The sequence below is a fragment of the Miscanthus floridulus genome, chromosome 3 (genome assembly GCF_019320115.1).
Source record: "Miscanthus floridulus cultivar M001 chromosome 3, ASM1932011v1, whole genome shotgun sequence".
Classification (NCBI taxonomy): Eukaryota; Viridiplantae; Streptophyta; class Magnoliopsida; order Poales; family Poaceae; genus Miscanthus; species Miscanthus floridulus.
This window is the reverse complement of record NC_089582.1, coordinates 131303796-131329498: the sequence shown is the minus strand read 5'-3', so window position 1 is coordinate 131329498 and position 25703 is coordinate 131303796. Positions and strand designations below refer to the sequence as shown.

General features: G+C 46.9%; 1 pseudogene; it reads left to right on the top strand.

Moving 5' to 3' along the window:
• Nucleotides 1–12389: 12389 nt before the first annotated feature.
• LOC136546965 (putative 3'(2'),5'-bisphosphate nucleotidase, mitochondrial) lies at nucleotides 12390–24980 on the top strand (annotated as a pseudogene).
• Nucleotides 24981–25703: the final 723 nt, after the last annotated feature.

Genomic DNA, 25703 nt, shown 5'->3' with positions numbered 1-25703 from the left:
AGAATGATTCTCTTTTAGCCAAATGTGATATAGCCAAAAAGGCTAGTGTTGAGCTTAGAGAAGCAAATGAAGCTATGTCATCCAAACTCAAGGAGCTCAAATCTTCTAAGAAAGAGCTTAGAGATAAACATGATAAACTTGAGGGGATGCATAAAGAGCTCATCACTAGCCACAATATGCTAAAAGAAGAATATACAGCTCTCAAAATAAATCATGATAATCTCGTTATTGCTCAAGAATTTTTATCCAATGAGCCACATGATGCTACTAACGATGTTGTTAAGATTGATATAGCTACATCATGTGATGATTTAATTGTTGAGAGCATTGAGCAAGGATCTAGTGGCAAAGGCAAGCAAGTGGTTGAAATCGACAACTATGATGAGTATGGCAAGCTCAAGATGATAATGAAAAGCTCAAGAAAGATCTTGAAGAGCTCAAAACCACCAACACTATAGTGCTAGAAACTCTTAATCATGATGGTGATTTGATTCTTGAGAATGAGAACCTCAAAGAAGAGAACAAGAAACTCAAGGAAGAGAAGAATAATGATGCACTCAAGAAAGAAAACAAGAAGCTCAAGTTGGAGAAAGAGCATCTCAAGATTGGATTGAGCAAGTTCACAAGAGGCAAGCATCTTCAAAGTGAGCTACTAATGAACACCATCATGAAGATGGATAGAAGTGGCATTGGGTATTTAGCAAACCAAGATAAGAAGGCTCAAGATCAACAACAACAACACAAGTCAAAGCCAAAGCCAAAGAGGTGTTTTGAGTGTGGACAAGAAAACCACTTTGCCCATGAGTGTCAAACTCCACCACCACAACCCTTGCCCAAGCATGCTAGACCCTTTGCTTTCAATGCTCATTACATGCTTAGAAAGGACTCTAGTGGAAAGATGAAAGTTATGTTCTTAGGACCTCCCCTAAGAAAATTTGGGTTGCAAAGTCACTTGTTGAGAAAGTCAAGGGCCCTCAACAAGTTTGGGTTTCTAAAGCTTGATCTCTTGTGTGTAGGTGAACTACAAGACCGGTGGAAGTCATTGGGTAATTAATAGTGGTTGCACACAACATATGACCGGTGATCCTTGTATGTTCACTTCACTAGATGAAGAAGTAGATGGATAAGAAAGAATCACATTTGGAGATAATTCAAAGGGCAAAGTTAAAGGATTGGGCAAAGTGGCAATATCAAATGATCATTCAATCTCAAATGTGCTATATGTTGCTTCATTGAGCTTCAACTTGCTATCCGTTGGACAATTGTGTGATCTTGGCTTTCAATGCCTATTTACCAAGAAGGAAGTGGTTGTATCCAAGAAAGATGATGATCAAGTGATATTCAAGGGATTTAGATACAACAACATATATCTAGTGGACTTCACCTCCAAAGATGCTAATTTAAAGACTTGCCTATTCACCAAAACAACACTTGGGTGGCTATGGCATAGAAGACTTGCTCATGTTGGGATGAGCTCACTCAAGAAGCTAATGAACAATGATTTGGTGAGAGGGTTGAAGGATGTGAAGTTTGAAAAGGACAAACTTTGTAGTGTATGTCAAGCCGGCAAACAAGTTACAAACACTCATCCTACAAAAGCTTTCATGTCAACCACAAGAGTGCTAGAGCCCCTTCACATGGACTTATTTGGACCAACAACATACAAAAGTTTGGGAGAAAATCTTTATTGTCTTGTGATTGTTGATGACTACTCAAGATACACATGAGTGTTCTTCCTTCATGACAAATCCAAAGTTGCATCATGCTTCAAGAAGTTTGCCAAGAGAGCACAAAATGAGTTTGAAGTGAAGCTCAAAAAGATTAGAAGTGATAATGACAAAGAGTTTGACAACACAAACATTGAAGCCTATTGTGATAAAGTTGGAATCAAGCATGAGGTCTCCACAACATATACTCCTCAACAAAATGGTGTAGTTGAGAGAAAGAACCAGATATTGATCACACTAGCAAGAATAATACTTGATGAGTACAACACTCCCGAAGCTCTATGAATAGAAGCTATCAACACCGCATGCTATGCATCCAACCACCTATTCCTTCAAAAGTTCCTTGGCAAGACACCTTATGAGTTGCTCAATGGGAATAAGCTGGACGTCTCCTTCTTTAGGGTGTTTGGTTGCAAATGCTACATCTACAAGAAGCAGCAACACCTAGGGAAGTTTCAAAGACGTTGTGATATTGGTTTCCTTGTTGGTTACTCATCAAAGTCCAAAGCATATAGAGTATTTTATCATGCCATTGGCTTGGTTAAAGAAACATATGATGTGGAATTTGATAAATCTAATGGCTCTCAAGGAGCACATGAGAATCTTGATGATGTAGGTGATGAACCATTGAGGGAAGCCATGAAGAATATTCCAGTTGGAGACATCAAGCCTAATGATGATGAAGATGATGTACAAGTGATCAATCCACCTTCTTCATTAAATGTGCCACAAGATGGTGATAAAGATGGGAGAGTAAAAAATGAAGACACTCATGTCTCCCATGAGCAAATAGTGGTACAAGCATAAGATGTTGATGCTCAACAACCTCCCCTCAAGTGGTTGATAGAAGAAATTCACCTCTACTACAAGCTCATCCACAAGATCTCATCATAGGAAGTCCATCAAAGGGAGTAATGACTCGCTCTAAAAAACTTGCTTCGTTTATTGAACATCACTCTTTTGTCTCTTGCTTTGAGCCTACTAAGGTAGAAGAAGCTCTTCAGGATCCAGATTGGATAAATGCCATGCATGAAGAGTTGAACAACTTCACCCGCAATGAAGTTTAGACTCTTGAAGAGCGACCACAAGGTGCAAGAGTCATTGGAACAAAGTGGGTGTTCCGCAACAAGCAAGATGGTCCAGGCGTTGTTGTGAGGAACAAGGCAAGACTAGTTGCAAAGGGGTTCTCTCAAGTTGAAGGGTTAGATTTTGGAGAGACCTTTGCACCGGTTGTAAGACTAGAAGTCATCTGTATCCTCCTTGCATATGCATCACATCATGAAATGAAACTATATCAAATTGATGTGAAAAGTGCATTTTTAAATGGATTTATAAATGAACTAGTCTATGTTGATCAACCTCCCGAGTTTGAAGACCCTAGATATCATAATCATGTTTATAGGTTGTCCATGGCGCTATATGGGCTTAAGCAAGCCCCAAGAGCTTGGTATGAGCGTCCTCAGGACTTCCTCGTTGAGAAGGGCTTCACCATTGGGAAGGTTGACACCACACTATTCACCAAGAAGCTTGATGGACATATCTTCATTTGTCAAGTGTATGTTGATGATATCATCTTTGGATCATCAAATAAAGATTCTTGCAAAGAGTTTGGTAAATTGATGTCAAAGAAGTTTGAGATGTCAATGATTGGGGAGCTTACATTCTTTCTTGGTTTTCAAGTCAAGCAAATGAGAGAAGGGATTTTCATCTCTCAAGAGAAATATACTAATGATCTTCTCAAGAGATTCAAAATAGATGAATGTAAGCCAATCAAGACACCAATGCCAACTAATGGACATCTCGACCTAGATGAGGGAGGTAACACGGTTGATCAAACTCTCTACCGCTCTATGATTGGTAGCTTATTATATTTAACCGTGTCTAGGCCCGACATCATGTTTAGTGTGTGTATGTGTGCTAGATTTGAAGCTAATCCTAAGAAAACTCATTTGATTTCCGTTAAAAGAATCCTTAGGTATCTTAAGCACACACCAAGCATTGGCCTTTGGTATCCCAAAGGAGCTATATTTGAATTAGTTGGCTATTTCAATTTGGATTATGCCGGTTGCAAAGTGGATAGAAAAAGCACATCCGGAGGGTGCCATTTGCTTGGTAGATCACTTGTGTCTTGGTCCTTCAAGAAGCAAAATAGTGTGGCTTTGTCCACCACCAAAGCGGAATACATTGCCGCGGGTGCTTGTTGTGCACAAATGCTTTACATAAAGCAAACTTTGCTAGACTATGGTGTAGTTCTAGAAAAGGTACCACTTTTGTGTGACAATGAGAGTGCGGTAAAACTTGCTAATAATCCGGTTCAACACTCTCGCACCAAGCACATAGATATCCGCCATCACTTTCTTAGAGATCATGTTGCTAAGAATGATATTTCACTAGAAGGTGTAAGGACCGAGGATCAATTGGTGGATATCTTCACTAAACCGCTAGATGAGGCAACATTTTGTAGATTGAGAAATGAGCTCAATGTGCTTGATTTTAGCAACTTCACTAGAAAATGAGCTTGTGTTGTCCCTTGCATTGCATTGTAATATTCAACAAGTTTAATCTTTGGTAATGCATATAGGGCTTGTCTAACATGGTTAAGATAACCGCCAAAAAGCGTGTGAAGAAGCTTAACCTTAGATCAAACTTGACAAGCAACTAGAATTACTTTCAAGTATTGCATTGCATATGCATGAATGTTGTTTTGTCGTTTCTCTTCAATCACCCTTTTTATTGTCTATTTTCTTAAAAAGAATTATAGCCTAAGGCAAAATATTTTGAAAAATTTGAGGGTTTGAGAGAGGTCACTCACATCAGTCCCAATTAGTGTTTATTTGGATCTTATTGAAGTTGGGACTCGATTGGGAATAGGCAGCTCGAAGTACTTTGAAGAATTGCTGAAAAGGAGTAACCGGACGCTAGAATAGTGTTCTCCCTGTGTCTGGTCAGAAGGTGATCCTATGTCCGGTCAAGCGAAGAAGATGAAGACAGGATCGACCAGACTCTGGCTACGTCCGGTCGTGACTCTAGGGGATTTGGACCTCTCTGGAGTCGACCGGACTCTAGGTGGCAGTGTCTGGTCGTTGCCAACAGAACGTCCAGTCAGTAGTAATCGTGCGGGATCCGGATTCTTCTTTGTTTCCTTTTCTATTCTGTCCGAGGGGCCACCATATAAGCCAACCGCCGTATGCGCCGCCTAACCTAACCCGCGCCCACGCTGACATCGCTGCCACACCACCAAAACGCCGCGCTCCTATGCCCTAGCTACGCTGTCATGCCATCTTCTCCTACGCTGCTCCCGCATCGCCGCACCACCACCCTCATGTCGTGCCCTACACCAGCGCCACCGCCATGCCCTAGCACCACCGTGCCTCACCTCACCAGCAAGCGCCTGTGCCCTAGTGCCATTGCCTCATCATGACATCACTATGCCGCCATCAGTTGCATCTCCATGCCCAATCCACTATCATGCCAGCAACTAGCCCAAATTGACGTGCTGCATTGTCTCGCCAGAACCCTAACCCTAGGCATTTATTCAGTGGTTCCCCAATTCATTCCTCTTCTCGTCGATTCGCCGGTTCATCAGGTTGCAAGCCCTCGATTCAATTTTGTACCTAATGCTTGCTTCTTAGGGTTTCATATCTTTAGATGTATACTTAAATTATTCATATATATCATATCTATTCCATCGTGCAGTGAGATAGTGTCATTGAGGTCTCATTGGTAGTTGTCAGTCAACTCGGGGCCAAGCTCGCGAGTACAGATCAAGGCCAAGCCTCGAAAGTGTCAGTGATAGTTGTTTCTTATCCAATGTGGCAGATCGTTCTAGATGGCACGTGTCAAGAACGCCGAAGGTGGTCTAGGTGATGAGGATCCAAGGCCTCCGCCTCGCTTGCCTACTGATGTGAAAGGCAAGGCGACGAAGAAGCTGGCGACAAAGAAGAGGAAGTATGCAGATGCTGACACAGAGAGAGCAGCAGCAGTTGCAGCCATCGTAGACCATGCAGAGAGAGGAGGTGCTAGGAGTGGAGTATAGATTGCAGATTAGCTTTCACCAGCACAGAGGGTAGCTATTGAGCAGGTTGAGCATCGACATGGTAGTCTAGCTGGGACTGTCATGCTTGAGGGACGCCGTGGTGCTTTGGAGGAGCCTTAGATTTAAGGGGAGCCACAGCCAGCAGAGCAGACTCAGGAGGGAGAGCAGGTAGAGGAGACAGAGCAGGCACCACAACTTTGCCACTCTAGTCATACCATACCCAGGTGACATCGAGGCCAGAGACACAGCGGAGGGGTTCTCATCCGCCTCCGAGACCACAGGGTCCGCCTCCAGTGACTCATCTAGATTTGAGGGCTGCCACAGCCAAGAAGGTGTAGCAACTCATGTTTATGCAGTTCGAGGAGTGGTTCCCACCTAGGAGGGATGAGCGTGCATCAGAGGGCTTCTACACACCACTACAGGAGGATTTTATAATGCATATCTTAACAGTGGGGCATCATTCACGTCTTAGAGGGTATGTTCTATTGAGGCCATTATAGCAGTAGCTGGAGAGCAGATTTGCCCTTACCTATCTTACTTGTCAGGGCTAACAGACTTACTCAGATGGATAGGCAAATATGTTCCATCTTGGGTCCGAGAGTTCTATGCTATACTTTGGATTGACCCGCATCACAGATTCATTCACTTTGCTTTCAGAGGCAGAGATTATAGGCTGATGAGCTTTAGGGTCAATGAGATTGTCAGGCTTTAGGAGTAACCCATCCGGCTACATGAGGTGTGCTATGGTCAGACAGCGCCTCCCAGACATCCACATGGTGGTCTTGTGCCTCCTACTAATTTGGTCCTCCATTGCTTCATAGAGCCATTCGGCGAGGGGTCGAGCAGGAGGACACCCAATGACATCACTCCTACAGCTAGAGTGCTTGATGCTATCATGAGGAGGACCCTACTTCCAAGGATGGGATATCACGAGGGGTTGACTCAAATTCAGTTATGGCTACTGAACTCTCTGATGCAGCAGACTGTATTTGATATTATTGTAGAGGGGTTCAAAGATCACAAGCAGCTGCCATATGCTCACCAGATTATATTCTTGAATCACAGGGCAGTTATAGTAAGGCCTCCTAATATGCTGGTAGAGTATTCTGGTGCTACTACAGAGTTTCTAGCTTATAACATGACCCAGATGCTCCGTCACAGTAGGCCAAGTGCACCTAGCCAGTCACGCCATCACCTAGAGGTGCCTAAGACTGCAGCCTAGCAGGATGACACCATCAGGGGTATAGCAGCTATAGAGGAGAACTAGCTTGATGCTCAGTCGGAGGGGATGGTCGAGAGTGACCCCAGTGACAGTTCAGATGATGACTACTAGGATATCCCTCAGTTGCCTCCTCGACGTCATGACCATGAGGCCAGTAGCTCCAGTTTAGCTCCACCTATACCACCGACAGACCCCGCTCTACTTGCTATACTTGAGCGGATGAGGCAGGATTAGGCTCGCCAGGCTCACGAGACCGCTACTACATTTGCATAGTTCTAGGCCAAATAGGATGAGTTTCAACGATAGCAGCAGGCGATCCAGCAGCAACAGCAGGCCATGCATCAGCAGCAGCTCCTCATGCAACAGTAGTTACTCGAATTTATGCAGCATGTAGTTACTGCTATTAGGGCTCCACTGCCACAACCTTTACCCTAGATTGGCCAGCCTGCCACCACTTCTATGACTCCAGCTTTACAGCCTAGTGGGCTTCAGAGTTAGGGACAGCCAGCGACACAGTTTCCTTCACCTACAGAGCAGGTGTCCTAGTGGTTTGCCTCGCTAGTGCCAGCCCCACAGTTCACACCTCTTTAGACAGGCTTCACACCAGCTCAGACTTTCTCGCTGCTTGTGTCAGATACCTCAATCTCTAGGAGCCTTGGTGCGACCTTTAGTGAGTTGATAGGGCAGCCTACTCTACCATATCTACATGTCCTTGGTCCTTCCATAGTTGCACATATTACTAGGACTATAGAGACGCGCTCTTCTTTAGTTGCATCATTAGAGCCGCATGCTATAGTTATACCTGCAGAGTCACAGGTCGCACTAGTCCCCAATCCGACCAAGATCGTTTCAGCATCGCTTCCAGCTACAGATGGTCATACAGCTCAGAGCTTAGGATCAGATGATGATGGCACATAGTTCTAGCTCACTCCTCGCACCTCATCGCCTGACTCGTCCGCTGCAGCCCCACCGACCGACCCTTAGGTTTTGGTGTTTGACGCCAAAGGGGGAGAGGGATCGAGTATGTTAGACTTAGGGGGAGCAATACATTTAGGGGGAGTCCATCTATTATATTTGGTTTTTTATGTGTGATACACTATTATGCATTTATGTGTTTACTTTCATGCATCGAACTATATTTATGTGATAGTGATATCTACGTGATCATGATATTCATGTGATATGTGACATGTGTGCTCTCTACTTTGAATTATTTATATGTCATATCACTTGTGTTATGCTCATTTGCTTTGCTTCCACGTTTAACTCCGATGCAAATGAGCTTTATTACTTGTACTTATGCTTATTTCATATCTATTGAGTACATCATGTTGGCATGGGTCATATAAGCTTGCCTATCTCTTTCGTTCTTATTGTCAAAAGCTTATATGAACCAAGCATGTTGAAAACCTCATCTCTTTTACATACTCGAGGTGGTATTGTCATCAATCACCAAAAAGGGGGATATTGAAAGCATCTAGGCCCCTAGTTGGGTTTCGGTGATTAATGACAATACGTGATTACTGTGACTAACGTGTGTTTTACAGATGCAATTAAGTTAGATCATGGTAATGGCAATTGATTGGGCAATCATGGTTGTTATGCCCCTACGATAGAAATCATTTTAGTTTTTAAAGGATGGAAGACAAGGTTAAGGATGAACTAGTTCTAAGTGTCGTTTGGTATTGAAGAGACACTTAGAGTAGTTTAGGACTTTGTTTTTCCTTTGGCCATACTATTAAGGGGGGTATGGATGGGTAGTTTGACCTAGGTGAGTCTAGTGGGTTAGGTGTGGTGCACACTTGTCAAATCTAGAACTAGGTAGCTCCTAAAAAGCCCTTAGATCAATTGGAGCAAACATCATTCACATATGATTGCAAGTTGGAAGTGAATGGAGGGTCAAATGTTGATCGGACGCTGGTTCTGGTGTGACCGGACGCTGGCATAGACTCCGGTCAGTACATTTGATCAAGGTGAAGTCGTCTGGATATGACCGAACACTGAGAGGTGAGTGACCTGACACTGGGTGCTAGAGTCCGGTCAACTCCAGTAAGGTTCCAGAGAGAGAGAATCCTGATTGGACGCGTCCAGTCAGTGCTGACTTGACGCTGGTCAGGTTCCGGCTACTAACCGGATGCTGAGCAGCAAAGTGACCGGACGCTGGGTTCTAGAGTTCGGTCAACATCAGTAAGGTTCTAGAGGGCAGTTTTTGTGACCGGACATGTCCGGTCAGTGCGGACCAGACGCTGGCTAGTGTCCGGTCACAACTTAAACTGTACAGAGGCAGGTGAACTGACCGGAGCGTCCAATCACCTTGACCAGAGCGTCTGGTCACCCCATAGAGGCACATAACGGTTCGTTTTGAATGAGGGGTTATAAATACTTCCTCTATTCACTCAAGGGATCACTTTTGCTCATTCCAATAGCTAAGAAACACCCTTGAGACTGCCAAGAAGAGCAAGGTTCTAGTGAGGTGATTGAGATTTGAGAATCCAAGAGAGAGGCCTCATTAGTGAAAGCAAGAGTAGCAAAGTGTGCATCTACCCTTTTCATTAGGCTTGTCATGGTCAAGTGAGAGTTCGTGCTTGTTACTCTTGGTGATCGCCATCACCTAGATGGCTTGGTGGTGATTTGGAGCTTGGTGATCATCCGACGGAGGTTGTGGATGACCCAACTCAAGTTATGAGCGGTTGTGGGTGGTTCACCACAATGGAGTATCGAAGAATCAACCCGTAGAGAGCACTTGATCCTTGTGTGGATCAAGGGGGAGCTACACCCTTGCGCGGGTGCTCCAACGAGGACTAGTGGGGAGTGGCGACTCTCCGATACCTCAGCAAAACATCGTTGTATTCCTCCTTCTCTCTTTACTTTAAGCATTTACTTTGATCAATTCAATTCTTGTCTTTACATTCATAGAATTGTCATGCTAGAGTAGGATTGGAACATATGTTGCTAAACTTTTGTGCGTTAGAACAATAGAAACACTTTATGGACACAAGGGGTGAAGTGGGCTAACCATAGGGTTTAATTATTGAAAGAATTTTAGAATTAGCCCAATTCACCTTCCCCCTCTTGGGCATCTTGATCATTTCACCTTCAATTAAATGGTGACTACGGCTCTGGTACCACTTGAAAGGTCCTAATATGGCTAGAGGGGGGGGGTGAATAGCCTATTTAAAAATCTACAAACCAACTAGAGCAATTTGATTAGTATGACAAATAGCGAAAAATACACTTGCTCTAGCTCTACAAGGGTTGTAAGCCACCTATCCAATAATTCTAGTTACTATGGTCACTAGACATACAATTTACTAAGTCACTACTCACTAAGAGCTCTCACACTTGCTACGCTAAAGAGCTCGACTAGATGAACTTAAGCTACAAAGCAAGCTCTCAATTCTAGCTACACTAAAGAGCTTGCTACAACTAGTTTGCGGGAATGTAAATGAGTAAGTAAGGTGACTATACCGCCGTGTAGAGGAGTGAACCAATCACAAGATGAATACTAATTTAATCACCGGGAGAATACCAAGGGGCAAGAGACAACTAATGTTTTCTCCTGAGGTTCGCGTGCTTGCCGGCACGCTAGTCCCCGTTGTGTCGACCAACACTTGGTGGTTCGGCGGCTAAGAGATGTTGCACGAACCTCGTCTACACAATTAGACACCGCAAGAACCTGCCCACAAGTGAGGTAACTCAATGACATGAGCAATCCACTAGAGTTACCTTTTGGTGCTCCGCCAAGGAAGGCACAAGACCCCTCACAATCACCAAGATCAGAGCCGGAGACAATCACCAACCTCCGCCCGACGATCCTCGCTGCTCCAAGCCGTCTAGATGGCGGCAACCACCAAGAGCAACAATGAATCCTGCAGCGAAACACAAACACCAAGTGCCTCTAGATGCAATCACTTAGGCAATGCACTTGGATTCTCTCCTAATTTCACAAAAATGATGAATCAATGATGGAGATGAGTGGGAGGGCTTTGGCTAAGCTCACAAGATTGCTATGTTAATGCAAATAGCCAAGAGAGTGAGTTAGAGCCGGCCACATACCTTTAAAAAGAGCCCACAATGAAATATAGCCGTTAGGCTATCACTGTAGCCCAACTCGGGGCGACCAGACGCGCCGGTCAGGTTGACCGAACGCTGGACCCCTGCGTCCGATCGCCCGATGATCGCCACGTGTCATCAGCTTCAAATGTTGAGCGCCCAATCTTAACAGCTAGTCTGCTTTGCGCCACATGTTAACTTGCGACTGGACGCGCTGCTCAAAGTGACAGGACGCTCCATCGCTGGAGTCCGGTCGTTTCCAGTAAGATTCCAGAGACTGTTTTTTGCGACCGGACGCGTCCGGTCACGCCTGACCAGACTTGCCCAGCATCCGGTCACTCATCCTCTTCTCTATGCGCCGCCACATCAGTAGGACCGGACACTGAACATTGTTCAGTCAGAGTCTAGTCACCTGCGTCCGGTCTTAGGCCGAGAGAACCACCTTCTTTTATAATTGACCGGACGCTGGAACCCCGAGTCCGATCACATTGAATGCAACGTCGAGTCATTGTTTGATAGTGAAAAACACCTCCTTCGATTCATCAACTTCTCCACCCTTGCTCAAATGTGCTAACCAGGAAGTATATCACCTTGTGCACGTGTTAGCATTTTTTTACAAACATTTTCAAAGGTATGAGTTTCCACTAGATCCTAAATGTATATGCAATGAGTTAGAGCATCTAGTGGCACTTTGATAACCGTATTTCGATATGAGTTTCACCCCTCTTAATAGTATGGCTATCGATCCTAAATATGATCATACTCGCTAAGTGTCCTGATCACTAAACTAAAAAGCTCCTATAAATTTTATCTTTGTCTTAAATTTTTTGTTTTTCTATTTCTTCTTTTTCAAGTCCAAGCACTTGATCATTACCATAGCATCACCATCGTCATGTCATAATCTTCATTTGCTTCACCACTTGGAATATGTCACCTATCTCATAATCACTTTGATAAATTAGGTTAGCACTTAGAGTTTCATCAATTCACCAAAACCAAACTAGAGCTTTCAGGGTGTCGCCCCTCCCTCTCTTCTCAATGCTGGTGACGTTCGGGCAGCGCGGGCCCTCGCATGAGGCGCGCGAAACGAAGTGCAGGGGCAGGCGTCCAGACGTCGGGACACGAACGTCCGTCCAGATGCTAGCACTTCCGTTAAAAATATTAGAGTTAATTTTAATTAATTTTTAGGTAACTAGTAATTAGGTCTGGTATCAAACATGCCACAGGACAGACAACGGCTCAAATTCAAACGCGAATATACCTCTGAAATACATATATGTATTTCTACGTATTTCCGCGGAGGCATCGCAGGCGGCGCCGCTTGTTTCGGTCCCGCCACACACACACACCCATGCCGCCCCTCCACCTCTCCCTCCCGTTGCACCGCCTCCTCATCGGCTGCCGAGGCCGGCTGTTCTTCCCGCCGTCTCCCCGTCGTACCAGCCTCTCCGTCAGGTGAACCAACTCACGAGTCACGACTCTCCATAGTCCAGACCCTAACCCTACCCAACACCATGTGCGCGAGTTCTTTTACTCCCGCTGCCGCCGCCTCTTTTCTCACTAGTGATTGTTCGTGGATAGGCTGGGGATGCGGTGGTGTCAGTTGCGGCGGGGGCTTACGGACTCCCTTTCCAGCCAGAGTGCACCACCCACCACCACGAGCTCGCCGCAGCCATGGCCGCAGTCGAGCTCGCCTGTTGCCTCTACGTTGACATGAGTTGACCTCATCTCCTCTCCTACTGATTTGATTGTCTGCTGAAATTTGAGTATTTAAGACAACTGCACAAGAATAATTTCGGTTTGGTGACTTGGTGGGATCTGGTTTTGGCAGTCATGCCTCATGCGTAAAATTTATCCTCATTAGGAAAAAGAAAATTTGTTCCAAATCACAAACCTCAAAGGCTCACAATTTATTGGCAATACAAGATAATTGTGTCTGGGACAGAAATTATATAGGCTCTGTTTGGATCCCATGGTTAGAGTTAGTTTGAGTTATTTGGAGCCCAAATAACCCTGAAATATCCAAACAGGTGGGTTAGAGTAGGGTTAAAAGCATCTAACCCATCCAAAAAACTAGCTCCCCAAGGAGATGCTAATTGGGGTTATTTCTGGTGGGGTCCATACTAGAAAGCAGTTTTCTCACCTCTCTAGCCCGCACCGAATCCCATCGCCCGATTTATCCCCTTCCTCGAGCCTCACGCGACGACGGATGGAGCGCCGCCGCCGCCGGCCCTAGCGCTCTGCGCTGCCGCCCACCGCACCTCGCCCCTAGCGCTCGCTCCCGGCGCTCACCCCCGGCGCTCGCATCCCCGCGCTCGCCCCCGGCGCTGGACCCCGGCGCACGCCCCGGCGCTGGCCCCCGGTGCTCGCCCCCAGCAAGCAGGAGCTGCGTCGCCGCCAGAGCCCAGCCGACCAGATCTTGCTCGCGCTCCACCTCCCCACATCGGGCTCGCCAACGACCACCAGCTCCAGCTCCTCACCCACGATGGATGGAGACGGCTTCGACGACTGGGGCTCGTAGACGTCGGCGAACGGCCCCGCCCGCGCTCCCGCTGCCGGCGCTCCCGCTACCGGCTTCGACCTCAACTCTGAAGCGCCGGCCGGGGAGGGGTTCCCGGGATTGGGTCTCTACGGATCAATCCTCCAGGGTGACGACGACGAGATCCTCCCAGGCCACGACAGGGGCTCCGGGCTCCCTCCCGATCGCCCACCGCGTGCCGGAGCCGGAGCCGGAGATGGAAGGGCGACTTCGGCACAACCCTTTGCTCGCCAGCTGAACTTTGGAGGCTCGTCCTCGGCGGCTACCGGTCGTAGAAGAGGAAACGGTGGCGTCTTCCCAGGCGGGTCATCTTCGGGGGCAGGCGGCAGTGTCCGGCAGCGTGCGAACTTGGCCGCTACGGCACCCATCTACTGTAACCAACGCACCAGCACAGCGCTCCGTGGCAGCGGCGGCTAGCGCGTACCGCGTTCCCGGCCACCGAGGGCACCGAGGAGTACCGTTCGTGGGCAACCATCCGGCTCCAGCGCTCCCTTTGACAACGCTGATGAAGAAATGGAGGATGATGCGGAGGAGTTAGCGAGTTCCGGAGGTTTATCGGTGAGCCAAACCAATCGAGCCCAATGGAATGATGTTAATAGTGCTTGCTTGTTAGAATTGTGCCTAGAGCAACGTGCAGCAGGAACATATAATGGTTCACAAATGAGTGGTGAAGGTTACGAAGCCGTTATCGACGGCTTACTGGCTAGAAGGCGTTTGCTTTATAACTGTTTACAGGTGAAGAACCAAATACTCATACTGAAAAGCACCTACTCTTTTTGGCGTTACATGCAAACACACACGGGATTGGGGAGGAAACCAGATGGATCCATTGATGCCGACTCTGATTTCTGGATAACAAATACAGAGGTATTAGCACTCAATTTATTTTGCAACATGTCAGCAATCTTGGCATTTGTTTTGCAACTCATCAATTTTATTTGTCACTGTAGAAGAAACCATACCTAAAGAAGCTGTAGTGGGGTCCTCCAGCAGATGAGGATTTGCTTGACCAACTTTTTAGAGGGTGCACTGTGGATGGAAGCAGTGCCTTTGTGCCTGGAGATGATTATGGTGAGAGTCAGGGGCAAGATGAAGAGTCAGAGGAAGAGGAAGACTTTCAAACAACACCTAGAAGTACAAGCACCCAGAGGAGCCAGAAGGGCAAGAGGTCATTAAGCACTTCAAGCACTTTGTCAAGTCCAGTGAAGAAAAGCAAGAGCCCAATGGTGAAGGCTGTGACGGACATAGCCAGTACCTACAAGGAGTCCGTCGCAATCAACACTAAGGAAATGCAGAAACGTGCAATTGAGAAGGCTGCATGTTCTGTCGAGAGGTGTCAAGAGCTGGCATTTGAGTGTGGCGTTGAGCGAACCGTTGAAGCTGTCTATGCTATGTCCAAGATGTTCGAAACAAAGTACCAAAGGGAGTTCTTCTATGGCAAATTAACTCGTGACCTTAGGTTGGGGTACTTCAAGAAATGGTGCAGGGACAACAATATGGAGTAGTGATGTGTCTGTTAAGCTATTGAATTACTATCTGTGTGTGATGTGTTGAACCTATAATCTGTGTGTGATGTGTTGAACCTATTTCTTTTATCTATGGGCCGAAAGTAGTTCTTTTTATCTGTGGGCTGAACGTATTTCTTTTTATCTATGGGCTGAACGTATTTTTTTGTTATTTGTGTTGGAGCAGGAAGAAGATGATGGAGGTAGCTCAAGTGAGGATGAAATAATATCCATGTGCCGTAACAATTTGAGGCAGAGCGAGAATTTGATCGTGCAATTGGTTCCTATCTTCGGTATGTACTCTGATAATTACTTTGTCAAACTACCTAGGAGGGTCAACGGAGATTCTGGTTTGGATTGGGTCATGGAGACACTTGCTCGAGATACCCAGTGCTATAACATGTTTAGGGTGGAGAGACCATTATTTTACAGGCTACATAACACTTTGATCCAGTCATATGGCTTCAAGTCCACTTTAAAAATGTCATCTATAGAAGCTCTTGCTATGTTTTTATGGATTGTTGGTTCACCCCAGTCAGTTAGACAGGCTGACAACCGTTTTAGGAGGTCTTTGGAGACAGTAAGTAGGACATTTAACAGAGTTTTGAGATGTCTACTTAAGTTAGCAGAAAACATAATTGTACCCAAGGACCCAACTTTTTCGGAGGTGCACCCAAACTTAGAAAATCCTATATTTTGGCCACACTTCAATGACTGCATAGGAGCTATAGATGGGACACATGTGAAGGTTGTGGTGGATAAGAGTAAGAGGATTCCATATTTGAATAGGCACAATGAAACCAGCCAGAATGTTCTTGCTGTTTGTGATTTCGACATGAGATTTACCTTTGTGTTGTCGGGATGGCCCGGTTCGGCACATGACATGAGAGTTTTCAAAGATGCTGTGAGTACTTATCAACACAAATTTCCACGTCCACCACCAGGTTTGCTACTTCAACTAACTTGCAACATTTTTTTATCCAATAGAACTTGTTCATCTGAGTCTAATTGTGTGCCTGCCTTTCTAATTGTGTGCCTGCCTTTCATAATAGGTAGGGAAGTACTATGTGGTTGATGCGGGGTACCCAAACCGGGCTGGGTACCTTTCACCGTTCAGATGTACAAGGTACCATGTGGAGCAATGGCACAATGGACCACCGCCACAAGGTATGAAAGAAACCTTCAACCATGCACATGCCAAAGTTAGGAATGTCATTGAGCGATCTTTTGGAGTGTTGAAGATGAAATTTTGGATTTTGTTGAACATGCCAAGTTTTCCTGAGAAAAAGCAAGCTAGAATTATTGTTGCTTGTATGGCTCTGCATAATTTCATTCGAGAGAGCAGAATTGCTGATAGGGAATTTGTTGTCTGTGATATGGATGAAAATTATAACCCAATGCCTAGTTCTTCTGCATCCGCATGGCCAGAAGATGAACCTCTTGTTGAAGATGTCAACATGAATGCCTTCCGTGATGAGCTAGCTCATGCTTTGTTTTATGGAGATAGTTCCATTTGATAGACCATTTGATAAATTCATTTCTTGTAATCCGACCAGTATATTTTTCTTAAATTCAACGTGTTTTGGATGCGACATTTGTAAGGATGATTTGTTTGTGTCATTTGTGAGTGAGAGAAGGTCACACAAGAGATAGCCACACCAAATCCTGCTGAAAAGGTACTTTAAATGAGCCAAATGATTGAAAAGTGCAATTATTGTCAATCTAACCTTGACATCCAAACACCACATGGGTTAGAGTTAGTTGAGGGCTAGAGTTAGAGTTAGAAACTAACTCTAACTCCAACCAAGTTAGAGAATCCAAACAGGACCATAGACGATCAACTAGTTTGCATAAGGCTATCTTTTTTAGGCCAACATTGTCTTTATTTTTTCTTTATTAGGAAAAAAATGGTCTCGTAATTTGTGGAGCACCAGGTTATCAATCCTATGCAGTGCTTTCAGCCACCACTAAACTGGTTAGTTGCAACTTGCAAAACTTTCACTTTTCAGGGAAACATGACTGTGCAAAGTTTTTGACTCCCAGAATGTAAAATAAAGACCAACCACATATGGTCGGGTCTACTTAAACTAAAAAATGCTACCAAGGATTGTTATCCTGGTAGCATTGATTTTCTACACCCGCGACCTTTAGCAAAACCATCTGATATACTTAATCTTGTCTAAAATACAATCTTAGTTTGTGTTTGCCATGTAAGTAGCCTGCATTGTACCTTAATTGCATGAACTGTTATTTAATCAGCGTTGAACAAAAGAGTTCAAAATGACTCTCCACTTAGTAGTTCATGGAGTTACTAAATATGTTGAAAAGCAATTGACCTTTCTATAGCTAGAGGCACTCCATTTTTCTATTAGACTAGATTGATACATAATCCTAGCAGAATAAATGTATGCCTGGGACAGTAAACCCAAACCTTTACTAGGGGCAAGTATACAGAATAGGGATTACTTATGGAAAAACATAACTACAGAGGTATAATTCACACGGTGCGGATGCATTAGTAAGAAAATTATTCAGGTGTCATGTTTCGTTTATGTTCAAAATGGCAGAAAAAGGGACTTGATTTGATCTAGCATGGATTCAAGATATTACTGACGAATGATGAGCAAAGTAGGGTTCAAAGCTCAACTGGATTTATTTTTTTATGTTGACTAGCAGATCTGTGCTGTGTCAACATATGTAAACTTTTTTTAAGTTATCATCTGGATATGGTGGAACAAATTTGATTGTTTGGCATCTCACAAGAAAATGTCTGAGCTCGATTTTGCCGGTTTGGTTGTATGTCTCAACAGGTGAAGAGATCACTGTTTTCAGGTGGCAGAAATATTCTTGAAAAGAATGGCCAAACTCCTGTTACAATTGTAGATTTCGGAGTGCAGGCCCTTATTAGTTTGGGTAATCCATAGCAAAATTTCAAAGTTCAGAGTTGTGACCGGAAGGTCCCGGGTTCGAGTCGCGGTCTCCTCGCATTGCACAGGCGAGGGTAAGCGGGAGCTCTCTGCACTGGGTATGCCCTTTTTTCAGAGTTGTGACTTTGTCTAATGCCATCTTTTGTCATGTTGCTATTGAAAGAGCTCTAGAGATTGTTCCCATCGATACCTCTGGTGGCCGAGGAGGATTCAGCTTCTCTAAGGTCATCCAAAGCTGATGATAATAGCAGTGATATACTTGTTGAGTCAATTTTTAGCACAGTTGCAGACAAAGTGAGCAACAATGGTTCACCTTTAACTCAAGGTGATGTCTTGAGAGCAATTGATAGAGGTGGCAAGGATGCTGTCTCATTTGATTCAAACCCTGCTACTTATTGGGTAAGAAGTAAGCTGCTGTGCTTTGTTTATCATAAATCGAGATCTGTGAAGTTGATTCATAATTTCATATATTGGGTATCCGCCGAATTCATACCATAAAGTTTATCCTTTGGTTTGAAGGTACTTGATCCAATTGATGGCACCAAAGGTTTCTTGAGAGGGAATGATGTGTAAAGTAATCTGCTGCTCACCCATGGTCTAAACACGCGGCAGGGGCAGACGCCGGAAGGGCTCCCTGCTCTTGCACTGTAGCCACAGCAGGGGCAGGCGCCAAAGTCAGGTCTGCTGTCACATCTAGTCACTGTAGCAGCATGGCAGCCTGGCATGTCTGTGTACTAGGATTAGATAGGTAGAGTTGTATTTATAGCTTCCCGCTACAACTCAGTAAAGAGAGCGAGTTCAGTTTTGCCATCTCCTCAGCAGAGCTCCGACCAACGCTGATGCTTGTGCTATGTGTGTATGTTATGTTCTCCCTCCCTTCTTCTACCTCTAGCCATAGTGTGTGGTCGGCAATGCCGATGAGCGGTCGGCTCACCCGTGCGGAAGATCCAGGGGCCAACAACTGGTATCAGAGCCATACAAGCGTCGTCATCGGACTAACCGCTGGCGATGACGGACGGTTTGGAGATGGGCGATAGCAGCGGCACTGTTGTGGCTGCCCAGCCACAATAGGAGGTCGTCGTGTGCACGGTGCGGGAGGTTAGCGGCACCAGTTGGCTGACGCTGACTCGCACCAACTATGGCGAGTGGGCGGTGACCATGAAGGTCAAGCTTAGAGCCCGACGGCTCTGGAATGCCATAGACAAGGGCACTGACAACGAAGAAGATGACATGTCAGCATTGGAGGCTATCATCGCTGCTATGCCAGCGGAGTACAGGGAGCCATTGCAGGCGAAGAACTCTATTAAGGAGGCGTGGGAGGCCATTGCAGCGATGCGCATCGGCTCCGACCGCGCAAAGAAGGTGACGGCCCAGCTGCTGAAGCAGGAGTACGCCATCCTCAAGTTCAAGGATGGTGAGTTGGTGGATGACTTCTCCCTTCGCCTGCAGTCGCTCATCAGCAAGTTGAGGAGCCACGGCGTCACAATCGACGAAGATGAGACGGTCTCTAAGTACCTCTACTCCGTGCTGGTGAAGTACATCCAGATCACTTTCTCCATAGAGACGATGCTGGACTTGTTCACTCTCACCATTGAGGATATGACAGGCCATCTATGGGCGGTGCACGAGCGCATGGAGCAGGCCACAGCAACGACGGACAACGGCAAGCTGCTGCTGACAGTGGAGGAGTGGGCTGCCCGGAAGAAGAAGTCCGGGGAAGCCTTCTCCAGCCACGGTGGTGATGGCAAGCGCCGCAGCAAGGCTTCTTCAGAGAAAAAGAAGGTCGACCCCAACGCCTGTCGGCGCTGCGGGAAGAAGGGCCATTGGGCAAAGAAGTGCCCAAATCGCAAGCAGGAGAAGAAGGCTGAGGCTCATTTAGCGCAGGCTGATGAGGATGATGAGGGCACTCTCCTGATGGCGACGTCGCACACAGGCGAGCTGTGTGACAGCTGCCTGGCCAGGAAGTAGAGGAGGCTGCCGTTCCCAAAGGCGGCCAAGTATCGCGCGATGAACGCTCTCGAGCTCATCCACGGTGATCTCTGCGGCCAATCACATCAGCCACAAACGGTGGTCGGCGGTACTTTCTCCTGCTCGTGGATGATTGCAGTCACTATATGTGGCTTCAACTCCTGACGAGCAAGGACGAGGCGGCGGAGGCAATCAAGAAGTTCAAGGCACGTGCGGAGGCAGAGAGCGGTAAGAAGCTACGCGTGCCGAGGACTGATCGTGGCGGTGAATTCACTTCGGTGGAGTTCACCGCGTACTGCGCGGATCAGGTTGTGGTGCGACATCACACCGCGCCATACTCACCACAGCAGAATGGCATGGAGCGGTGGAACCAGACGGTGGTCGGCATAGCTCGATTCATGATGAAGGCCAAGAGCATGCCGGCAAGGTTCTAGGGTGAGGCTCTACGACCCATGCGGAGGCAAGGTGGTTGTCTCGCGCGACGTCGTGTTCGACGAGAAGGCGGCCTGGGACTAGGACAGTTCGGGCACGAGGGAAGCTGGCGGCTTCACCAGCACCTTCGTCGTCAAGCACTTGGTCATCTACGGTGGTGGAGACGCTGGAGAGGAGGTGCCGACCACTCCAGCAATAGAGCCGAGCACTCCTGGGGTAGTGTCGAGCACTTTGGAAGGGGTGCCGAGCACTCCAAGAGTGGTGCCGAGCGGTCCTACAGTGGTGCCGACCACTCTAGGACGGGTGCTAAACGCTCCCGTAGCGGAGCCGAGAGGTCTTGCAGTGGTGCCGACCACTTCAAGACTGGTGCCGAGCACTCCTGTAGTGGTGCCAACCACTCCAGGAGTGGTGACGAGCGGTCCAGGAGTAGTGCCGAGCACTGCAACCGGGGTGCCGAGCACTCCAGGTGTTGTGCTGACCATTCTAGCGGAACATGGGACTCCATCGACGCCGATCGAGTTCGCCTCACCTCCAAGCGACATCATAGAGTTCGTGGATGCTTTCCACGATAGTGAGGAGGTGCGATTCCGCAGCCTGGACGACATCGTCAGCGGCACAGGGTCCTCAGGCCTGGCGGGTCGGCTACTCAATGACCCAGAGCTGTTTCTCGTCAGTGCAGAGGAACCACCCACGTTCGCGCTGGCCGAGCGCGATGCAAATTGGCGACGGGCGATGCTGGAGGAGATGAAGGCAATCGAGGAAAACGAGACTTGGGAGGTCGTTGATCCACCTCCAGGATGTCGTCCGATCGGCCTGAAGTGAGTGTACAAGGTCAAGCGGGACGAGCGCGGCGCCATTGTCAAGCACAAGGCACACCTCATCGCCCGAGGCTTTGTCCAGCGCGAGGGCATTGACTTCGAGAAAGTCTTTGCGCCGGTAGCGCGCATAGAGTCTATCCGACTGCTGCTGGCTTTGGCAGTAGCGAAGGACTGGCGCGTCCATCACCTTGACGTAAAATCGGCCTTCCTCAACGACGAGCTGGTAGAGACGGCCTTCGTTAGGCAACCTTCGGGTTTCGCCGTTAAGGGAGCGGAGCACAGGATGCTCTGACTGCGCAAGACGCTCTACGGGCTGCGGCAGGCCCCGTGAGCATGGAACGCCAAGCTTGACGCCACACTTGGCGAGCTTGGGTTCACGCGGTGCGCAACCGTGCACGCGCTCTACACGTGGCGACGGGGAAAGAAGGAGCTCGTCGTCGGCGTGTATGTGGATGACTTGATCGTCACCGGCGCGCGTGCGGAGGACATCGACAGTTTCAAACGTGAGATGGCGGCTCGTTTTTGAATGAGCGATCTCGGCGCGCTCTCCTACTACCTCGGCATCGAGGTGAGATAGGGGAAGGAGGCGCACACGCTCGCTCAGAGCGCGTACGCCTCGACGCTGTTGGAGCACAGTGGCATGGCTGAGTGCAAGCCGTGCGTGACTCCGAAGGAGCGGCTGAAGCTGACAAAGGCCTGTACCGCAGCGAAGGTAGATGCAACACTCTACCGGAGCATCGTCGGCGGTCTGCGCTATCTAGTCCACACGAGGCCGGGTATTACGTTCGTCGTGGGCTACGTCAGCCGTTTCATGGAGGATCCCCGAGAGGATCACTGGCCGCGGTGAAGCGGCTGCTGCGCTACGTCAAGTGGACGGTGGATCAAGGGATCGTCTTCCCTAAGACCGGTGGAAGTGGGCTGCAGCTCACTGTGTTCAGCGATGCAGACATGGCGGGAGACATCGACGGACGGCGGAGCACCTCTGGCGTGCTCGTCTTCCTTGGGTCGGCTCCAATCTCATGGCTGTCGCTGAAACAGAAGGTGGTGGCGCTGTCCACGTGCGAGGCAGACTACGAGGCGACGGCCACAGCGGCGTGCCAAGCTGTGTGGCTGCACCGGCTGTTGGGCGAGCTGACCGGTGTGGAAGCTCACCCAACAGCACTGATGGTAGACAACTAGCCCGCCATCGCCCTCGCGAAGAATTCGGTTCTCCACGACCGGAGCAAGCACATCGACATCAAGTTCCACTTTCTCAGGGACTGTGTCGATGGAGGACAGATCGTCATCGAGTTCGTCGAAACTGGTCAGCAACTCGCGGACGTCCTCACCAAGACGCTCGGCCGTCTTCGGTTCACGGAGATGAACAAGATGATCAGCATGGTGGAGGTTCAAGTGTTAGCAGCAGGATTAGGAGAAGAATTGTAAAGTAATCTGCTGCTCTCCCATGGTCTGAACGCGCGGCAGCGGCAGGCACCGAAATGGCTCCCTGCTGCTGCACTGTAGCCGCGGCAGGGGCAGGCGCCGAAGGGCTCCCCTGCCGCACTGTAGCCTCAGCAGGGGCAGGCGTCAAAGTTAGCCCTGCTGTCACATCTAGTCACTGCAGCAGCATGGCAGCCTGACATGTCTGTGTACTAGGATTAGATGCGTAGAGTTGTATTTATAGCGTCCCACTGCAACTCAGTAAAGAGAGCGAGTTTAGTTTTGCCATCTCCTCTGCAGAGCTCCGGCCAACGCTGGTGATTGTGCTGTGTGTGTGCGCTCTGTTCTCCCTTCCTTCTTCTACCTCTAGCTATAGGGTGTGGTCGGCAACACCGATGAACGGTCGGCTCACCCGTGTGGAAGATCCAGGGGCCAACATGATGATCTGTATGTGGTATGATTCCCTGTTCTGCTACTTGTCTTTACATACTGTATTACTGTTGATCAAGGACTGATATGCTTTATTCAACCATTGTTACAAGATGTTCTTTAATTGCACAAGTATTTATTCGCTCCGTATTTTGACACTTTGAAAATGGTCATTCTACAAGCATGGAGTGTCTTGTACTTCTTAGTGCCACATTTATGCCAGGCATGTCCACTGTCTTGGGGATTTTTTATATTGATATCATCAACATTCTTTGTTCTCTGCTATTAATTTATCACAAGATTGTAAAATGCCAATGTATGTGATTTGAGGATTTCCGGAAAGACCCTCGTTGCTACAAAACATTCATAATGATACCACATCATCAGCGATTAACTGAGGCTAAGAATGTTCATACATATTTTTTATGAGGCACCTTTTATCCTTTTGAGTTTTTGTTTGGTAATCTGCAACACTTTGTTCTTTGGTAGCAAATTTCATACATCTGAATACCAAGCATGTTTGCCCCTATATGGTTGCCATTCAGCATGGACTGGTTAATCCAGGATCAGCAAATTACATATTATTGACCAGCAAGTTCTAATAACATACATTTTTGTCCATTCTTAAGGTGGGTCTGGCGCTTGTGGTGAATGGAAAGGTAACAGTAGGAGTGATGGGATGCCCAAATTGGACCAACGATGACATAGCCAACAAGAAAGATGATAGTGCTGCTGCATGTAATGGCCGTGGTATTCTTATGGTGTCTCATATAGGCTGTGGTACATGGTCTAGGCGTCTGTCTGCTGATATTGGCCAGTTCACTACGGCGCAGGATATTTGGAAAAGATGCTTTGTGGACACATGTTCGATTGCACACATGGCACGCTATTGCATTCCAGATAGCCAAACATGGGATATGATACCATTATCTGCTACCTTCAATTCAACAATGGATGCATCTGATCCTAGAAATGAGAATGAAATTCTTCTCCTATCCGTTTTTTTGTGGCAGGTTTGTTGCACTTTCCATTAATGGTTTGATACTTGCGCATTAGTTCATGCCACTAGTCAGTTGATATATGATGCTAGCTAGCAAGCCAAGGCATTTTGCGCAATGATTGATTTTCTCCAACATATGGTGTTCACGATGAGCAAAAGGCATTTAAAGCACTGATTGATATATTCTCCCCATCCTCAAGTTAGCTCTGGATACTATACTTGTTTGTTTGCTGTAAGATTTTTTACAGCATAATCTGAAATGTTAAATGTCTTTCTCTATTCTTGTGCTGTCTTGCTATCATACTACTTTTGGATTTCCTACAAAAATATCTGGTTAAGGTTGATAATGACTATATTAGATCGATTAGTGATTCTGGATTGATCGGCTGCACATGCGTTCATGATGATGTGCTCTACTTGTTGCTATTCTATAGCTTGTGCAAGTATCTCACAGTAGCTTCCGGGAGAGCCTCAGTTTTTGTCCTTCAAGCACGGCCGACAACTCAGATCAAGGTGCCATGTTGCTCGCAATTTCTGTTGTCCTGCATAACAAGTTAAACAACTTGTTCACTGATCACCCTTTTTTTTCATACTGTTTACATAGTCCTGGGATCATGCTGTTGGGGTAATCTGTGTACAGGAAGCCGGTGGTCAGGTATGTACCTTGCTTGCTAAGACAGACAAATTTCAACTCTGTTCCATCAGTTGATATCTCTTAGCACTATAACCACGGTGATTGTGTAACTTTCTGAAACTGACAGACCAGTGATTGGAGTGGAAAACCATTGGATCTTGCAGCTGACCTAACATCGCGCAGAATCATCTATCCGTCAGGCGGTGTTCTGGTGACAAATGGTGTGCTGCATGACAAGCTTGTCGAAATGATATCAGCAAATTACAAGTAGCTGCATAGCTTCACACGCCAACACAATGTATTTTTTTAAATTGAATCATTTTACCTTATTTACCCCCATGAAATTGTATTCGGTCTTCACATTCAGCGGAGAAACCACAAGCAGGTTCGGATGCCTTCCATTGCCACAAGAGTTACATGAATGAAATTTTTACACACTGTTTCCTTGTAGTAACGTGCTGAACTATTGCTTAAGCAACTTCATTGAGAAGCAATACATGCAAGCGAAGGTAATCTTGTGTGTTTTCCATTTTTTCACAAAATTCCAGAACCTTTTGGCTTCACATGTCATATGTGTGAATCTGTTGTGCAGCCCTGATGCTCCACTCGCATGGTCATAGGCCCACGCACGCACACCTGAATCCTGCAAAAAAAGAAAGAAAATAACAGGGAGAAAGGTTGGACTAATCTGCAGCAGCGCACCATGCAAAGGCATGATGTTTGGCCACCAATTTAAACCGAAGAAAAAGACACGGAAAGGACTGCATCCCCCGGCTGCTTCATCGCAGGATAACGACCTCCTGATGCATTGTCGATTGGCAGCTTCTAAAGCATGATTAGCCCACCAAAAAAAACCGCATGGTCATTGGTCAGATTGGCAGCTTCTAAAGCATGATTAGCCCACCAAAAAAAACCGCATGTTCATTGGTCAGCACGAAACTCGCTGCAGAAGACACTGCCCAAATCTGCCAAATCAGCACTGCTTTTTCTCCAA